The 20,443-nt window shown below is 44.2% G+C and overlaps 1 non-coding gene across 1 annotated transcript; it reads left to right on the forward strand.

The window, feature by feature from the left end:
- The first annotated feature begins 15,295 nt into the window (after positions 1 to 15,295).
- Positions 15,296 to 15,427, forward strand: LOC116269303. Its single transcript, XR_004176782.1, has one exon. It is a non-coding gene; the product is annotated as a small nucleolar RNA SNORA51 (small nucleolar RNA).
- Positions 15,428 to 20,443: the final 5,016 nt, after the last annotated feature.

A 20,443-nucleotide genomic window follows, 5' to 3' on the forward strand; every position in this document is an offset into this window, starting at 1 on the left:
AGCCAAGCTGTGTCCTGGCTTCCCCTGTCTGTCTGCAAAGGACAGCTCTGACTCTCCCAGTGTACCTGCACAATGTCAACAGAGCAATCATACATTTTACAGACAATAGTGGCATAGAGCCAAGTGATGGCCTTTCCATGTATGGCTACATGGCTATGATAACAAGTGGAGTTATACGCCTGCGCTCTAAACCCACTGAGTCACACAGGATGTAAACATCCTACCTTGGCCTATCCTTGACCAAAGCACAGCCATGTTCCTTACACTCCACCCCCTAGGCCAAGGGAGACATAGGCCTTGGATACAGGTTATATGCATAAGCTTTGGGTACATAGGCTTGATATACACACGCAGGCTTTATACATAAGTTTTGGCCACACAGATTTGATAAACAGGTCTTACATTCCACCCCCTGGACTGAGGGAGTTCTTTTAGTGGGGATCCGTGCACATAGGGCAGCACCCTGAACTCATAGGTCACAACAACAATACGGAGAACAACAACCTATCATAAATATTCCTGTTATGTTACTTATGATTATTAGAGCCCAACATAGGTAGGGTAGTGCCCAGAGACACTATCTCTGCAGTATTTCTGCAGGGGATCATCAGTAAGGTCCTCAATCGCCTTAATCCCCTGTGACACCCCTTGTAAAGCTACCATTATGTTCTAGTGGATGTCAGGGATAAATGTACAACATTGTGTCCCTCCAAGGGCAGAGGTGCCACCCTGGGTAGCTGTGACTATGTTTAAGGCCATCCGGTTTTGCAGCACCACCTTCCTGATCTGATCGACCTCATCAGTTAGCAAAAGGAGAGCAACTCGGGTATAATTCAGGGCCTGAGCTGTGTGCTCTGCGAGGGCTGTAACTTGCATTTCTACAGTAATGACACCTGCTCCAGGAATAGTTATTGCTAAGGGGTGGAGCCACCAGGGGTGGCAAAAACTGGGAACGCAGCACCTCCTAGTTATTCGGGCAACTAGGCAATGTGGGAAGCACAGTGGCAGGCACAGAAGGCCACTCCCAGCTAAAACGTCCAGTCCAATTGGTTGGTAGATATGGCAATTCGGTGTCCCCACAGACCCATAAACTCCCAGGGAGCACAAAGTCCATTGGGGCCCAGCCGTGGTAAGGCCACTTGTTCCACAACACCCTTGGTGTGGTGACACATGTTATGTTTGCACAAACCTCAGCAGGCAACCATCCCACAATGACTTTACCCCTGTGCTGCTCTATGCATCGTGGTACCTGCAATGGGGGTACCCTATGTTCTCCCATTAGCCAGTCCCACCCATCACGGACACTACGAGTCAGCCAAGGGGCAGGCTTGCCATGGGTTTTGCGACACCCCCTGTCCAAATCCTGCTGTGCTGCATCCCAGCCATTGTCTGTGGAACCCCAAGTTTCTAGCTATGTCCAGTTTTTCACAGAAGCTGGATACATGTGCCAGGGCAAGCCATCCTCAGCTGCTGCTGGAAGGGCAGTGCAGATCCAACAGTTGGAGACATTGGTCACCTCGGCATAAGTGTGGGCCCAATCTACAATGCAGTTGGAGCATGCCAACCTACAGCTGAAACGACAGAGTAAGCACAGGTACTAACAAGGGTAAGTCACGTCCCTTAGGCCAAATATAAGCCAACTTTAATCTCTAGATAACAATGCAGCCACCAAGGCTTCTGCCTGGGTGACGCTACCACACCTTATCAGCTCCTTGTTCTTTTGGGTCCTGTACCCATGCCAAAGTCACAGGGGAACTCATAATAGGCCACACAGACAGTACATATGTCCCCCCACCGGAAGAGGGTTCCTTCCCTGGCCGTTCCTCTATGAACAGTCAATCATGGAGGCCACACATTAAATACCCAGGGAATAACATATAAGTCATACTGCAGACCCTCCCCTAAGGGGGCTACGATAGCCAAACATCTACAATGAGGGGCTTGGAGAGTCCATGACTAACACCAGGTTTTGTTTGTTTCCCTACCTTTAGGGGCATTGGGGCAGGCAATAACAGATTGCCGTTTGTCCCATACCTGGTTGGAGAGGGTCATCCTTCCTCTCATAGATCTGGCCACATGGCCTAGCCCTACATGGCTGGTGACTAACTAGCTAATTCTGTAACTTTCAGGTAATAAACCACAAGGTTAAGCCTTGATAAACTGCCCAGCATTGGTGTAGATTATCATGGGTGTCACCTCCTTGGTGATCATCATCAATGTTGCCCTGAGTTCAACTTATTAGCTACTTTGCCCACACTTGATATCAAACCATATAGTGTCAGTACTAGGCTGGACTGCAGCAGCACTCCAGGCAGCAGCAGTACTCTGGCTAAACCTGTCTATATACACTATGCCTTATCAGGAATGGGGCCGGGGGTGCCTCAGGCCCCATGGCCTTATCTTGCATCAGGACTACAGACCCTAAGCCCTCTTGTAACTCTGCTGCTAAGGGACTTGTACTCAGTGTACCTCACTGCTCTAAGTAGGCGCCCTACTTTGATAAAGTGCTGTCCCAGTCTGTGCTGTCCCAGTCTGGAGGGGTGGCTACCCATGAACGCAGCCATCCTGCTATTGGGTAAGTCATCTGCACGACGACTGTAGCCTGTCTTGCCATGCTCTTATGAGCCCGAAGGGCAGCATATGCAGTTACTAACTGCTTCCCAGTCCAGGGGGTTGTTATCCATGAACATAACCTATTCTGCTATTACTAACTGCTTCTCTATCAATAAAGATAAGCTCAGCTCCATAGTTGGGGCCAAAAGCCTACCGGCATATTCAGGCACTCCATGTGCTGCTATAGGCCCTAATTTACTATAGGCCCCAACCAAAACTATCTGTGGTCACATGCACATCTAGCTTAAATGGGCACCTCTGGTCAACTACCCATAGGGCTTGTGCCTGCTAAATAGCCTGCTTGAGATAGCCAGGACGGCTGTCTCAACCGCATCATCCAGTCCCTGGCAAGAGGGGCGTTGTCGCCTCCAAATCTGAAAGAGAATCAGAGGTTAATATAACATCATCAATAAAACCATGACACATGGTGGGGGTATGCATATAGCCCTGCAGCAATCCCATGAAAATCCAGTGTCACCCTGCCGTGAAGGCAAGCTGTTCGTGGCTCTCTGGAGCAATGTCAGTGGAGAAGAATGCATTATTCAAGTTCATCACAGAGTGGTACTGTCCCAGTTCTGCTGTCAAGCGGTTCATCAAATCCGTGATGGAGGGTACAGCTGCATGCCAAGAGGGTGTTACTTTATTCAGTTCCCCATAATCCGCTGTCATTCGCCAAGTTCCAGCAGGCTTTCTGACTGGCCACACCAGGGAATTGTAGGGGCTATGGGTGCCACACACTATTTGCACCTCCTCTAACTTCTGAATAGTCTCAGTTATCGCTGTATGCCCCCCTGGCAAACGGTATTGATGAATGGAGGTAACCCGTCAGGGTTGTGGCAGAGCTTGGGGCTGGTGATGTGTATGTCCCTGCAGTACCAGATTTACTACACTAACTTGGAACCTGAATTCTCCAGCCATGGTGTGCAAGTCCAGACCATGCAAAATGTCCACTCCCAGAATATATTCAGGTATGAGAGAGACATACACAGTGTGTAGGTGGAGAGCCAAGCGACTGATGCCAAGATGCAGAGACACAGGTTTCACTTTCACTGACCAGCTTTCATAGCTGGTAATAAATGCAGCTCTGCCAGAAAAGTTATCCGGGTTCCCATAAACGAGGCTGCAGTCTGCACCAGTATCTACCAGCACTAGGACCCGCTGTGACCCGCTGTACATTAGTGGGGTCCAGTGGATTACCAGCGCCACATACGGCCTCTGGTTGTCTGGTTCCCCGCGCAGAGCTGGGTACCTCAGCCAGTTCCTTAATCAAACAAGAAAGGCTCCACATCTCCGCCTGTCTGCAAATAGTCCTTGAGTTGCAGTGTCCAGGCGGGAGTAGGATGAACAACATTGCTTCACCCCCCACTTAGGCAGTCTCCGGAATTGCTGCTCCGGGGACAATTGCCTCCACAGAGCCAAGAGCATTCTATTGGGTTGCCTGTCAGATTTCTCCGGAGCAACCCCAGCTACAAGTAAATCAATCCACGTCTGCATGCAGGTCACCTGCTGGGCCCATTTTTATCACGTGGGATGGTTACCTGCGGAGGAGGCACCTTCCCCTTCTTTATGGCATGGGTTCCCTGGTCCTGCCGATGCCTTCTGCCTCCCCCAGGGCTGCCGTAGCAGTCGTCACTTCATGTATGCGGCGCCCCACATGTGGAGTGAGAACAGCAGCTAGAAAGTCAAAAGCACTCAGGGGCACTGAGCCCAGCACAAGAGCCCTCATGTGCGAGGTAAAGCGTTCATCATCTGGCCCCCGGGTGTTTAGATCAAACAGCCTGCTGCATAGCCAGCTCTCAGAGTGTCTGCACCAAACCAGTGTATGATTGCCATTTACTCACAGTTTCTGGTATCTTTCCGGCATCATTCCAAACAGTCCATATGGCTGTCATTAGCCATTCGATTAACGTGTGGTCATCTTGCCCTTGTGCTAACTGTCCGCACAGTGCAGCTGCTGATGAAGGGAGGGGTGAGTTGTGATAGAAGCCAGCTTCTCCCTCTCAGAGGCAGAGCAAGAAATGCTGTCAGTTCCCTCGGACACTGCCGGCACTGTTACCTAATTCCTGCAACTCAGTCAGGGTAAACACTGTAAGAGGTGTGTTCCACCGCGGTGGAACCGGGGGGTCGGGGTGGGGGGGGGGGGGGGGGGGGGGGGGGGGGTCCCTGGGCTCTCCTCTGGGGTCCCGTCACCTGCTCATGGTCTATCTTCTGATGGATCACAGGGCGAGCCCGCAGTAGAGAAGCCTCCTCCTCCTCAGCATCAGACCCAACGGGAGTGTCCGGCCAGGAGGACTGACTGAAGGTCGCGCTGACAGCTGTTGCTAACTCCTGTTCCAGGTTGTTTATCTGGGCCTCTAAGCACCCTGCTTGCACATGGAGGTCCTTCACCCCCTCCCCAGGGTTTTGCTCCAAGCTGTGCATTTGGGCTCCCAGGCACTCAGCTTGTGCCTGAAAGTCCCTTACCTAGGCTGTGTCCTGCAGGCACTGAGCATGAAACGCAGTTTCTGACTGAGTCAGAAACGCCCATCCGACTCTGCTGGCGAAGGTCATTCCTTCTTGGTGCTGTAAGCTTCCAGATGCTTCTCCACACTCGTGGGAGACCCATTCACTGCCCCCCACGTTTCCACGGGGCCCATCCAAGCAGCATCTCTGCCACGGGGTAGTATAGCCCATGCTGCGGCCACATAGCCAACCCGGGAGCCTCTGGGGAGACCTCACCTCATCCCGCCAACTACACCAAGTATGCTCAGGGTTAGGTTCCAGCCCCAGCTGAGGGCTGAGGGGAGTGGGCGGATGTGGGGCAGGGAACTCGAAGAACACTAGAGAGACAGCAGGCAGATGAGACATGGCTTTATTTGGCAGCCCCCACACCTGCAGCTGCATGGCTATCTGCAAAGACAGCTCTGACTCTTTCTCTGGGTGCCAGCACGCCTGCGCAGTGTCAACAGGGCAATTAGACCTTTTACTGACAATAGTGGCTTAGGCCAAGTAATGGCCTTCCCATGTTATGACTACATGGCTGTGATAACAAGTGGAGTTATGCGCCTGTGCTCTAAACTCACTGAGTCACACAGGATGTAAACATCCTTCCTCGGCCTATCCTTGAGCAAGGCGCAGCCATATTTCTTACAGCCTTGTTTTCCATCTCTTACCATATTAGATCGTAGACTTGAACTTTACGTATTGCTTAGTTTTCTTGTCTTTGAGGTAATTGCCTTATCTGGCAGGATCTTGGCTCACCGCAACCTCTGCCTCCGGGGTTCAAACGATTCTCCTGCCTCAACCACCCAAGTAGCTGGGATTACAGGCATGCACCACCATGCCTGGCTAATTTTTTGTATTTTTAGTGGAGACAGGGTTTCTCCATGTTGGTTGGGCTGGTCTCAAACTCCCGACCTGAGGTGATCCGCCCGCCTCAGCCTCCCAAAGTGCTGGGATTACAGGCATGACCCACCATGCCTGGCCTATTTTTATTTTCATAACTCTCCTCTGACCTACTCACAGGTCCTCTCTGACCTTCAAGATTGTCCCTGAACCAGACATGGTACTGTATGCAAGGGTGAAGTCACTGATTATCCTTTTCATTTTCTTCTTTCATTTTCTTCTCCTCTCTTCCTTTCCCCCCCTCCCCCAATCAATGTATTAGGACAGCATTTCTCTGGGAATGGTGTTAAAATGCCAATTCTTTTCCAGTAAGCCTGGGGTGGGACTGGAGATTCTGCCTTTCTAACATATTCACAGGTTATGTTGATGGTGCTACTCCCTGGAACACACATTCAGTAGCATAGTATATTCCAATGAAATGTGCTTTGTTAAAAGGTTTTTTAAATAACCTCTTTCCCACAACCCTAAGTACTAGCAATCCACAGAATTGTGGTGAGTGTTGTGCTGGACCCGTGTTAACCTAATAGTGATGGCACTGTGTGTGGGAGACAGAAGAGACCCAGAGCCAGCAAACAAGACATGGGGTTTCACAGGAGGCTTACATACAGGGGACAGAGTCCAGTGGCGGGAGGCTAGACAGGATATCTACATACCCATTGATGGCGGGCTGGGCAGAAGAACTGCAACTGCTTACAAAACACATGCAGTTTATGTACCATTTTCAGCTAGGACCCTCCCCCTAACAACCTCCACCTGGCAACATCCATTTAACCCAAAATGAAGGCCCTCAATGTACTGGCGAGTTCCATGAGAGGAGCTGGGGACTCAGATGTTTCTCATAGACAAGGAATGGCTCTCCAGGTTGGCCACTCCCAGATAGCTTGGAACTTCCACCTGCATTCAGGTGTGTCTGCCATAGAGGGCATTCTCACGGTATGCTTCAATTATTGCATCAGGTATGTTTACCATAAGCGAGGTAGTATACCCTTTTTCCAGGAATGCTCACAGGACATACCTAAATTGTGCATTGCTACTACAGATGCTTCATATACTTAGATGCCTCTTTGATTAACTCATTGGGCTGAGTCTAGCACCATTTCCTATAAAGACATTAAGAACCTGAAAGCAGTCTTGACTGGCCCATAGGTCAAGTCTGGGTACCACCGAAATAATCTGAAAGTCAGTTCAACCCTTAAAATTGAGTCCAACCTCACCCTGTCTAAATAGGCAGCCAAATGTGATGACTTTCAAGCTTACCTGCCACAGAATAACCTACCCCAGCTCCTGTGCCTACTCCAAAGAGGAAGTACTAGACACAGAAATAAACTGTTAGAGTAGGACCCGGAATACTATGTGACTGAATGCAGGATTTCTCAACTTTAGTGCTATAGGCATTTGAGGCCAGATAATTTCTTTGGTGGAGGAGGATGGGGAAAGGGCTTCCTGTGCAGTGTAGGATATTTAGTAGCATCTCTGACCTCTACTCAATAGCAGATGCCAGTGGCAGTTGCTCCTCCCACCTCAAGTTATAACAACTAAAAATGTCTCCAGATACTGCCACATATCTCCTGCACAATAAAATTGCCCCTATTTCAGAACCACTTAATGCTTAAAAGTCCACTTGTGGATCAAGTGAAGTTATAGCAATTGTACATACTATATGTATATATTAAATAATGGCTTCTCTTTCCTATAAAAAATTGTTATCAAGTCCATAGCCTTGTCACAGCATAGCAATCATCATTTGAGTGTTTAACAAATATTTTTGATGCCTAACTCACAAAAGTTAGACATTTTTTTGGTAATGCCTAATTTTACTTCTTGTGCTAGATACTTCTAGCACAAGAAGTAAAGTACACATTAGATTATTTTCCTACCCAGGTGCTATATATGTGTTGTGGCATACATCTATTCGCTTAAATCTGCTTTTTTTTTTTTTTTTTTTTTTTGAGATGGAGTCTCGTTCGGTCACCCAGGCTGGAGTGCAGTGGCGTAATCTTGGCTGACTGCAACATTTGCCTCCCAGATTCAAGCATTCTCCTGCCTCAGCCTCCTGAGTAGCTGGGATTACAGACATGTGCCACCACGCCTGGCTAGTTTTTGTATTTTTAGTAGAGACGGGGTTTCACCATGTTGGCCAGGCTGGTCTCGAACTCCTGACCTCAGGTGATCCACCCATCTTGGCCTCCCAAAGTGCTGGGATTACTACAGGCATAAGCCACCATGCCCAGCCTTAAATCTGCTTTTAAAGATCTTTTGTAGCACAAGCTATAATCATATCACTATTCTCCTTGTTTTTTAAGGCTATATTTGATATCCATTTACTTTTATAGCATTTGAATGTTTTAGATCCTGGTTGAAACTAGCCCTGAAGAAGAATTAGATATTTCTCTTTACAGTCTTGTAAACTCCTTCAAGGGACAGCTGATAGATTGATGAGATGAGGTACAGATGAGATACAGCATGAGATGGGGTGCAGTGACTCTGTTAATGTGAGTGGTGTTGGAATTTATAGCAACCTCGCTACTCGATACGGGATAATGCTTTTTTTTTTTTTTAAGAAGATAGAAGAGTCCATTATTGACCTAATAACCCCAAAGTACATCTTCAGATGAGAACAGTTGTAGAGGACATGTGGTTAATAATGAATTGACCAAACCCTTTTACCTAATACCCTTTCATTTTGTGTAACCTGTTGGATTTTCTTTTTTAGGTGGACAGTGTAGTAGTTACGTTGTAAATAGATTTCTTGTAAGGCAGGATCTCTGTCTGTCACTTAGGCAAGAGTGCAGTGATGCAAACACGGCTTACTGCAGCCTCAACCTCGTGGGCTCAAGTGATCTTCCCACCTCAGCCTGCTGTGTAGCTAGGACCACAGATGTGTGCCACAGTGCCTGACTAATCTTTTCATTTTTTTGTAGAGATTTGGTCTCGTCACATAGAGTTTTAGATGTACTCTGTAGGGCATGTGGAACAATATGTTCTGAGCCAAAAGCTAAATCTATTCTACTTGTTTGTATTGTACAAAATAATGTCTGTGTGATGATGGTTCATATGGAAACAAAATATTAACATGGATGTTTCCCAAAACAGAATTCTCCGAAACTCCCATTGTTTATGGAAGATGTTACTTAGCAAAAAAATCAGTTTCTCTTTTATATCTAAATAATAAATTTTCAGTCATGTAGCTAAACAAATAGCAAAAAAATATTTACAATTAAACTAAATACTGGTTGCTGCATGGACATTTATAATCAGTGTAAAATGGAAATCTTGCTCATTCACATTTTGTCTACTCTACAGTCGTACTCTGGATTTTATTACATACTGCTATGGTTTGAATGTATTCCCTCCAAAATTCAGGTGTTGAAACTTAATGGTTGATGTGATACTATTAAGAGGTAGGGCTTTCAGGAGGTGATTAGGTCACGAGGGCTTCTCCCCTCGTGAATGGGATGAAGGCCCTTTCAAAAGAGGTTTCACACAGCACTAAGCTAGCCTCCACCATGTAAAGGATGGCCTTCCACCTTGAGAGGATACAGTGTTCCTTTCCTCTGAAGGGTGCAGCAATAAGGGCCATCTTAGAAGCAGAAAGCAGGCCTCACCAGACAATCAAACCTGTCAGCACCGTGGTCTTGGACTTCCCAGTCTCCAGAATGGTGACAAAATCAATTTCTGTTCTTTATAAATTAGCCTCCCCTCCCCTTCCCGCCCCTGCCCTCCCCTCCTCTCCTCTCCCCTCTTTTTTTTTGAGATGGAATCTTGCTCTGTTGCTCAGGCTGTATTGCAGTGGCATGATCTTGGCTCACTGCAACCTCTGCCTCCCAGGTTCGAGCAATTCTCCTGCCTCAGCCTCCCAAGTAGCTGGGACTACAGGCACACATCACCACCCCTGGCTAATTTTTTTGTATTTTTAGTAGAGATGGGGTTTCACCATGTTGGCCAGGCTGGTCTCGAACTCCTGACTTCAGGTGATTCATCCACTTCGGCCTCCCAAAGTTCTGGGATTACAGGCGTGAGCCACCACACCTGGCCAGGTATTTTCTTATAGCAGTCCAAAAAGGACTAAGACATGTAACAACATCACAACTCATTTTACCACCAAGTTTAAGCAATATTTTATTATCCTCAGTTCAATATGAAAGTATATTCTTTGGAGGATTTATTGACAACATAGCCCTTTTCACATTTAAATCCAGAACACTATCTTATTCTACAATTTTTGGTATTAAAAAAATACTTCATTCGACAAATATTTTGGGTACCTACTATGCGCAAAAAACAAAATAACTTGTGGAAGTGTAAGTGTAGGATTATATCTTACAAAGAATGATGTCCTTCTAAGAATTTACAATTTGATTGAAGAGTTGGGATGTGAACATACATAATACATAATACCAAGATATGCTTCATAAACATCTTAGTAATCAGCACACTAACAAAAGTACTTCAGAGGGGAAAAGGTGATTACAAAGCATTGAGTTTTGTAATCAATCAGTTAATTGTGAAATAAGAGAAACCTTATGAAAGAGGTAGACAGTGGTCCATGCCATAAAGCAAGCTTATCCAACCCATGCCCATGGGCTGCATGTGGCCCAGGACGGCTTTGAATGTGGCCCAACACAAGTTTGTAAACTTTGTTAAAATATGAGATTTTGTTGCTTTTTTTTTTTTTTTTTAGCTCATCAGCTATCATTAGTGTTAGTGAAGCATTAGTGTATTTTCTATGTGGACCAAGATAGTTCTTCTTCCAGTGTGGCCCAGGGAACCCAAAAGATTGGACACCCCTGCCTTAAAGGGTAAGAAGCATTTGGACAGATGAAAAGGACTCCACAGAACTTTCCGGATGATGGGAACAATATGAACTGAAATGGGAGTGAGCACAGATTGTTCATTAGGTAGTGATGAGGGGGATGGCCTGATGAAGTTAAGGTTTTAAACTGGGAAGTAGTGGAATAAAGCTTTGTAAGTGGAATTTGGCCAATTCCACTTTTTACTTTACCAAGGTAAAAAGTTGAAACCCAACTGGAGGAGTTTCAACGTTTTCTTGGTAGCTCTTATGAGCAAGTAAAGGGAAGTGATGTGGCCAGGCGCGGTGGCTCACACCTGTAATCCCAGCACTTTGGGAGGTGGAGGCAGGAGGATCACCTGAGGTCAGGAGTTTGAGACCAGCCTGGCCAACATGGTGAAACCCATCTCTACTAAAATTCAAAAATTAGCCAGTCGTGGTGGCACACACCTGTAATCCCAGCACTTTGGGAGGCTGAGGCAGGAGAATCACTTGAACCTGGGAGGTGGAAGTTGCAGTGGGCTGAGATCATGCCATTGCACTCCAGCCTGGGCTATAAGAGCAAAACTCCATCTCAAAAAAAAAGAAAAAAAAAAAAACGGGGTGGGGGATGGATGTGATGTGAGGAAAATGGTGTTTGGGGAGGATTAAAGATGGTATACAACTTTGGGGAGAAGGAGAGAGACTGAGACTGAGATAGAAACATCTTGCAGTAAACCAGATAAGAAGTGATAAAGACCTGGATAAGAGTGATATCAGAAGGAATGAAAATGAAGGGATGGATAAACCTGATGCTTTGAATTTGAAAAATGAAAAACAGCACAAAACTTTTAGACCATATGCTGCAGGAGGGCAGTGTCTGTGGATTAAGTCACTTTTGCAATTTCTTAAACAACTATGTGCCCTTGAGCAAGTTTTTAAAGAAACTTTGAGTCTTACTCTTAATCCAGTTGAGTTTTCATTTACACAACAAATATTTGTTTTTGTTTTTTGTTTTTTGTTTTTTTTTGGATGGAGTCTCGCTCTGTTGACCAGGCTGGAGTGCAGTGGCACGATCTCGGCTCACTGCAACCTCGGCCTCCTGGGTTCAAGTGATTCTCCTGTCTCAGCCTCCTGAGTAGCTTGGATTACAGGTGCGTGCCTTTAAGCCCGGCTAATTTTTTGTATTTTTAGTAGAGATGGGGTTTGACCATGTTAGCCAGGATGGTCTCAATCTCCTGACCTCATGATCTGCCCGCCTCGGCCTCTCAAAATGTTGGGATTACAGGCGTGAGCCACCGTGCCCAGCCACAACAGATATTTCTTGAGCATCTGTTACATGTTATGAACTATATATAGCAATGAGGAAAACACAAAAATCACTGCTTTCATGGAGCTAACATTCTAGTGGGAGAAACACAATAAGCAAAATACATAATATAAATGGTAATAAGTACTATGGATTAAAATAAAGCAGGGAAGGGGAATAGAGAACAGCAAATTGTAGTAGAAATTTTTTTTTTTTTTTTAGACAGAGTCTTGCTCTGTTACCCAGGCTGGAGTGCAGTGGTGCAATCTTGGCTCACTGCAACCGCCACCTCCCAGGTTCAAGTGATTCTCCTGCCTCAGCTTCCCTAGTAGCTGGGATTACAGGCGTGCACCACAATGCCCGCCTCATTTTTATTTTGTTAGTAGAGAAGGGGTTTCGCCATATTGGCCAGGCTGGTCTTGAACTTCTGACCTCAGGTGATCCGGCTACCTCCACTTCCCAAAGCACTGGGATTACAGGTGTGAGCCACCAGACCCGGCTGCAAAATCATTTTTAACACATTGGTAAAAGAAGGAATTGCTGGGAAGGTGGCATTTGAGCAAAAACCTGATGGAACCCCACAAGCACAGACTACTAAAGCAAAAATAGACAAATGGGATCACATCAAGTTAAAAAGCTTCTGCACACCAAAGGAAACAATCAACAAAGTGAAAAGACATCCCACAGAATGGGAGAGAATATTTGCAAACTGTCCATCTGACAAGAGATCAATAACCAGAATGTATAAGGCACACAAACAACTCTATAGGAAAAAGTTTAATTGTTCGATTTAAAAATGAGTGAAAGATCTGAATAGACATCTCTCAAAAGAAGACATACAAATGGCAAACAGGCATATGAAAAGGTACTCAACATCGGTGATCATCAGAGAAATACAAATCAAAGCTACAATTAGGCAGGGCGGGGTGGCTCACACCTATAATCCCAACACTTTGGGAGGCCGAGGTGGGTGGATGACTTGAGGCCAGGAGTTCAAGACCAGCCTGGCCAACATGGCAAAACCTCGTCTCTACTAAAAATACAAAAATTAGCCAGGTATGGTGGTGCATGCCTGTAGTTTCAGCTACTTGAGAGGCTGAGGTGGGAGAATCAGGGAGAATTGCCTGAGGCTATAGTCGAGGCTGCAGTTAGCTGTAATCCTACCACTGCTCTCTAGCTTGGGTGATAGAGTAAGACCCTTTCTTTAAAAACTCTTAAAAATAGAGCTACCATATGATCCAGCAATCCTGCTGCTGGGTATATATCCAAAAGAAAGAAATCAGTATATCAAAGAGATATCTGCACTCTCATGTTTGTTGCACTGTTCACCATAGCCAAAATTTGAAAGCAACCTAAGTGTCCATCCACAGATGAATGGAAAAAGAAAATGTGGTACATTTACACAATGAAGTACTATTCAGCCATAAAAAAGAACGAGATCCTGTCATTTGCAACAACATGGATAGAACTGGAAGGTCATATTAAGTGAAATAAGCCAGGCACAGAAAGACAAACATCACATGTTCTCACTTATTTGCGGGAGCTAAAAATTTAAACAATTGAACTCATGGAGATAGAAAGTAGAAGGAAGTTTACCAGGGGCTGGGAAGGGTAGTGGGGGATTGTGGGGATGTTTAATTGGTACAAAAAGTAGTTTCAAAGAATAAATAAGACCTAGTATTTGCTAGCACAACAGGGTGACTATAGCCAATAATAATTATACATTTTCAAATAACTAAAAGAGTATAATTGGATTGTTTGTGACACAAAGGATAAATGCTTGAGGTGACAGATACTCCGTTTACCATGATGTGATTATTACACATTGCATGTCTGCATTAAAGTATCTCATGTATTCCATAAATATACACACCTACTATGAACCCACAAAAATTTTAAAAAGGCCGGGCGCAGTGGCTCACGCCTGCAATCCCAGCACTTTGGGAGGCCATAGTGGGCGGATCACTTGAGGTCAGAAGTTGGAGACCAGCCTGACCAACATGGCAAAACCCCATCTCTACTAAAATACAAAAATTAGCTGAGAGTGGTGGCATGTACCTGTAATCCCAGCTACTCGGGAGGCTGAGGCAGGAGAATCGCTGGAACCTGGGGGGCAGAGGTTGCGGTGAGCTGATATCACACCATTGCACTCCAGCCTGGGTGGCACAGCAAGACTCCATCTCAAAAAAAAAAAAAAAAAAAAAAAAAAAACTAATGGAGGTGAGTGAGCCAGTCCTGTAGCTGTAGCTGGGAAAAGAGCAGTCCAGGCGAAAGGAATATGTAGCAGCAAAGCACGGAGAAAGCCCTGAGGCATTGCCTCCTGATGAGAGCCAAAGCAGAGCTGGGTGTGGGGATGCAGGAGCCTATTATAAGTAGGCTTTTACTGAATGAGACAGGAAGTCTTTGGCGAGCTTTAATCTCTGACTTATATAATAGTATCAGTCTTTCTGGGGTTAGTTGAGCCAATGCTCTTACTTGTATTCTTTTTCCATTGCTTATAATGGAAAAAGCCCTAGTTTATTATCCTTCTGTCTTGTATTAATTTTATCTGGAATTGAGCTCTAACTGTGGCACAGAAACATAGTCCCAAATAAGCTGCTATCTTTTAAATAGTAATAATACTCCCCCAAGTAGTAATAGGCTAATTCCTGTTTTGGGAACAGATCAGTGGTCTTTCAAATCTAATACGTTTGAAAAATTATGTACTCACTTCCTCATTTTTAGATTGATATTGGAAACTTTTCATCACCAGTTTAAATATTTGCCAAGATTGTAATTTCTAACGTGTTATAAATAATGACTGTTAAATAATACTTTTAAATCTATTCAGTAAAAACTAAATATAGCCATTCAAAACCACTGTCATTCATTTAAAAATACATAAACGGCCGGGCGCGGTGGCTCAAGCCTGTAATCCCAGCACTTTGGGAGGCCGAGGCGGGTGGATCACGAGGTCAGGAGATCGAGACTAACCTGGCTAACATGGTGAAACCCCGTCTCTACTAAAAATACAAAAAACTAGCCGGGCGTGGTGGCGGGCGCCTGTAGTCTCAGCTACTCGGGAGGCTGAGGCGGGAGAATGGTGTGAACCCGGGAGGCGGAGCTTGCAGTGAGCCAACGTCGCGCCACTGCACTCCAGCCTGGGAGACACAGCAAGACTCCGTCTCAAAAAAAAAAAAAAAAAAACATAAACAAGTTGTTCTTTAAAAGTGAGAAATTTTGGCTTCCTGGTACTTACCACAGTCTGTATTCTTACACTGACTGTATAGAAAGAGGAGGCAGAGTAAACCAACCCCATATATACCTCAGCCCAGGCCCTGTGCCTGGTCTGTATTGTGAATCAGGAGACAAGGAGTTCAGGAAAAAAAAAAAAAAAAAAAACTGTTGGAAGTTTTTTATTTTCTCATTTTTTAAATTTAGTTCTCAGTCTTCTTTCTTCTTGAGTTCATATTTCCATTCTACTTCTCTTAGAGAAGGTTGTCCCTCGGAAAATACAGGCAGTCCTCACTTTGCACAATAATACAGGACCTTCAAAATAACTGTACAAGTTGAAAATGTATAATGTGATCTAAATAATCAATGGGAAAAATTATGATTGTCCTATGACCTTTAAAATTTTTTGTCAGAACATTATAAACTCTCTTCGTTATAAATGTATAGGGAAATAAAGAACATAGTAAGACTGATATTCACTTAGTATACTGCAATTTAAAACATCAGAAACATTGATAATTAAGTGTTGTGTTTCTTTGTAAAAAAAAACTTAACAATAGTAGTTTGCTTAGTTTCTTCCCTTCTTGTCATAGAACTTATGATTTGGCGTATTCATCTTTCTACGCCTTGGTAAACTGTCATAGTTTTACGTTTGGATCAGCTTCCAGTGTGTTATCCTTTGCATTTTCGATGTGGTGAAATATTTCCAAGAGTTCCTTTAATGTGAAGATTTTTGCCAGGATCACTTCCTCTGAGACATAAGGTGACTCACTTATGTCATGAGTTCACCTGCTCTAAGTTCCCTGGCTGCATATCTGCAGTCTCTCCAATGGTGGTAGTGTAAACATGGTCAACTATTTCCTCTATAACCTCATTACACTCATTTCACTTCTTTTTGGTTGATGTTTTTTAGATGGAGTTTTGCTCTTGTAGCCCAGGCCGGAGTGCAATGGCGTGATCTCGGCTCACTGCATCCTCCGCCTCCCAGGTTCAAGCGATTCTCCTGCCTCAGTCTCCTGAGTAGCTAGGATTACAGGCGCCCGCCACCACGCCTGGCTAGTTTTTGTATTTTTAGTAAAAGTGGGGTTTCACCACGTTGGCCAGGCTGGTCTTGAATTCCTGGCCTCAGGTGATCTGCCTGCCTCGGCCTCCCAAAGTGCTGGAATTACAGGCATAAGCCACCATGCCCGGCTATTTCACATTTTATTTTCAGTATTGTCACTTTTTATTTCCACGCCATACTTTCATCCTTGTTGGCCAATACCCTTTCTTAATCACCCATTTTTGTAAAATGTCACATGGGTTTTTTACTGGCAGACAAGGAGACAATGCGACTGCAAGCCTTGCTGTCTGCGTGTGAACTGACAGATGCACAGAGACCAATCACTGACAGACTTTGAAAGAAGATACATGATTAGTCACCGATCAGGATGCGCACCTGTTAATGTAGTAATTCATGGACCTGAAGAGCTAGTAGCAAATTTGTATTTTATGCAGTTACTCAGAGTTAATTAATTTACCTCAGTAACTGAAATTTGAAACCTTGTTCTCAGAGGACAGGTGTTATTTAAACCGTGGTAACTAAAATTCGTACATATTGGAAACATTCAAAGAAAGAATTTTTGGCCAGTCCAATAAAAAAAGAAAGACTTTTGTTTGTTTGTTTGTTTGTTTTTTTAATCTCAGCTCACTGCAAGCTCCGCCTCCCGGGTTCATGCCATTCTCCTGCCTCAGCCTCCTGAGTAGCTGGGACTACAAGTGCCCGCCACCACGCCCGGGTAATTTTTTTGTATCTTTAGTAGACACGGGGTTTCACCGCGTTAGCCAGGACGATCTCGATAACCTGATTTCGTGATCCACCCTCCTTGGCCTCCCAAAGTGCTGGGATTACAGGCATGAGCCACCACACCTGGCGAAGAAAGACTTTTCTGTATGATTTTATACTGAATATCTTTTATTAATCTCTTAACCTTCTCTGTGATGAAAATGTCTATAAATTAAAATTTGTATGTCCTTGATTGTTTTATGTCCTTGGCTATTTTACAAATCCTGACCTAATTAATATTATAATTATTATTGTAATTGATTAAACATAAATATGTTTAAATCAAAAGTAAAAAATTATCAAAAATTATTTCAATCTGATGATCATTTAGAGCATGAAGTCAAGTAGTGCTTACTGCTGGAATGAGACAGTATTTAGGATCAATGATGTTCCTGTTTAACACCTCTGTAGACATAATTGCTGAGAAAACATGTTCACAGAGACAAATAGGTAAGAATGAGATAAATTTATCGTAGTGGCCGGGTGTGGTGGCTCACGCCTGTAATCCCAGCACTTTGGGAGGCTGAGGCCGGTGGATCACCCGAGGTCAGGAGTTCAAGACCAACCTGGCCAACATGGCAAAACCCCATCTCTACTAAAAATACAAAAATTAACCGGGCGTGGTAGTGCGCGCCTGTAGTCCAGCTACTTGGGAGGCTAAGGAAGGAGAATCGCTTGAACCTGGGAGGCAGCAGTTGCAGTGAGCCAAGATCATATCATTGCACTCCAGCCTGGGTGACAGAGCAAGACTCCGTCTCAAAAAAAAAAAAAAGCAACTTTATTATAGTAAAGCCATTCATTTTGTCATTCCTTCCAAATTATTTGCCAAAAATCCTCTTTCACTTGTGCTGAAAACCAGGAACTGGAAACCTCTGACTTGCAAAAGCATTGTTGCCTAGTTATTAGAATGTTCACTTTCTTATTTTACACGAAACGTACCAAAAAAGGTTTTACCAAGACACATCAGCTGCAGGGCAGCCACAGATACCTGTGTTGCTTGTGTAGTATACAACTCCTTAAAGCAGTGTTTACACTGTACTCAAGTTGCACGAGCTGGAATTGTGCAGTGCGCAATTTACAAAGCTGTATGTGGTAGCCTTATACATTTTACCTACTATTGTTTTTTGTTTTGAGATGGAGTGTCACTCTGTCGCCCAGGCTGGAGTGCAATGGCGCAATCTCGCCTCACTGCAACCTCCGCCTCCTGGGTTCAAGAGATTCTCCTGCCTCAGCCTCCTGAGTAGCTGGGATTACAGGTGTACACCACCACACCCGGCTAATTTTTGTATTTTTAGTAGAGATGGGGTTTCACCATGTTGGTCAGGATCGCCTTGAACTCCTGACCTCGTGATCTGCCTGCCTCGGTCTCCCAAAGTGCTGGGATTACAGGCGTGAGCCAACAGGCCTGGCCTTTTTTTTTTTTTTAACTTGGCAGCAACTTGTTTAATCTGGTATGTAAATGAAGTATACAAAATGTTCTATTTATGCCCATCATCTACACACATTAATGATGATATCACAGCATATCAAACATTTAATGGCATGGCTGTACTTAGTGGAAAGATATACTAATAAGGTAAAAATTATAAATAAAATCATTATTTTTAGAACTAGGAGTCCTTTGAAAGCTGAAGTGTGATGTCAATAAGTCATCTAACTCCATGCCAAGCTTAGTGTCTGCCAAATCATTTATGTCTCATTTCCATGGCAGCACTTTATTTCTTTAAGACTTGGAATCACAGATGGCACATCTGTTTTCTTGAACAGTATCATTAATTTATTTGATTTATGAATGCTAATTATATGTTTCTGAATGCATCAAATCTATCAGCATTTGCAATGGTCTCTTTGATAAGAATATGGTAAAGAGGAACAATTCCAGGCAATACCCTTCAGGACCTGCTCTTCTCTAGGCAAAGTGAAGCAGTATAATAGTCTAATATGTAATACACACTGATATACACTTTTAAGCAGTAATTCACAACCAGGGAACATCAGGCAATGAAAGCAAGAGTTTTAATTGGTTCATGCAGCAATCTGAAATAACTGCACAAATGAGAATGTAGTGAATTCTATTATTCACGAAACATTTATTATTACATGTAGTTACGATTCCAGAAGCCCTTACTCTAAGTTAGATGGAGGCTATATTTTTTTATACATCAAACTTGGCAAACAGTAACTATAGCTACAAAAACAGCCATCTCTACACTTCAGTGACAAAAATGGAGAGAAGACTCCTTCAATCAGTCACAATTGTGTCCTTGAATGGCAACAGTGACAACAGTATCACTATCAGTTATGAAGGGCAAGCTATAATTACTATTAACTACGAAGTTCATAATTTCTGAAGAAATGTTAAGAAGAGGCTAATTTCCAGATTAAGGTTGAGATGCAGAATTAAGTGTAAAGATTCTTTCATTATAGTAGCTAACATTTATATATCAAGTCCTAAGTGCTTCATTATTAATTTGTCTTTCCAGTAACCTTAGGTTAGGTTGAGAAAGTATCCACGTTATCTGTGTTTTACAGATCCGAAGACTAAGGATCAGAGGAGGTTAGTAATTTGTGAGAGGCTATGTGTTAGATAGGTGGCAGAGATGAGCCTTAAACCTGAAACTAAATCTCATATGCTTTCCTTTTCTAACTATACTGTTTACCAGATGTTCGTATGTTAAACTTTCATCCTTCTTCCTTTTGGGTCCAACACATTCTCTTATTTGTCCATAAGAATCACCTGCTGCCCCTGATTAGAATGCAGATCCCTAGGTTTCCACCCCACAGAAGTCTGTGCGTGGGGTGTGGTAGTTGTGGGGGCTGCATAACCATCTTAATTCAATTAAGATGATCTGATTTGTGGAATTAAACTAAAACCCACCCACAGGAGAACAAAATAGATGCTATTTATTCAGAGCTTGCTGTAGAAGGAGTCCCAGTCACCATCACTTGACTTTGTCAGAGGCTCAAAGGTGGGGCAGAGGAGTGGGAAGGTTTATAGAAGTGAAGAAAAGCCCCAGGTATGCTCTAATTGGAAGTTGTTGGCATGGGAAAGTGGCAAGTGGGCTACTAGAAGCGTGGGTATTTTATGTGGTTGGTTTGCAGAAAATATTTGGCATTCTCTGGTTGGTGCTGAGGTGGAACTAGGGGTAAAAATAGGGAAGTTGCACATTGGAAGGCCCAGGCAGGAGGATCGCTTGAGTCCAGGAGTTTGAGACCAGCCTGGGCAACATAGTGAGACCCTGTCATGAAAAAAATTTTAAAAATTATGCCGGGCGCGGTGGCTCAAGCCTGTAATCCCAGCACTTTGGGAGGCGGAGGCCGGGTGGGATGA

The sequence above is a fragment of the Papio anubis genome, chromosome 10 (genome assembly GCF_008728515.1).
Source record: "Papio anubis isolate 15944 chromosome 10, Panubis1.0, whole genome shotgun sequence".
Lineage (NCBI taxonomy): Eukaryota > Metazoa > Chordata > Mammalia > Primates > Cercopithecidae > Papio > Papio anubis.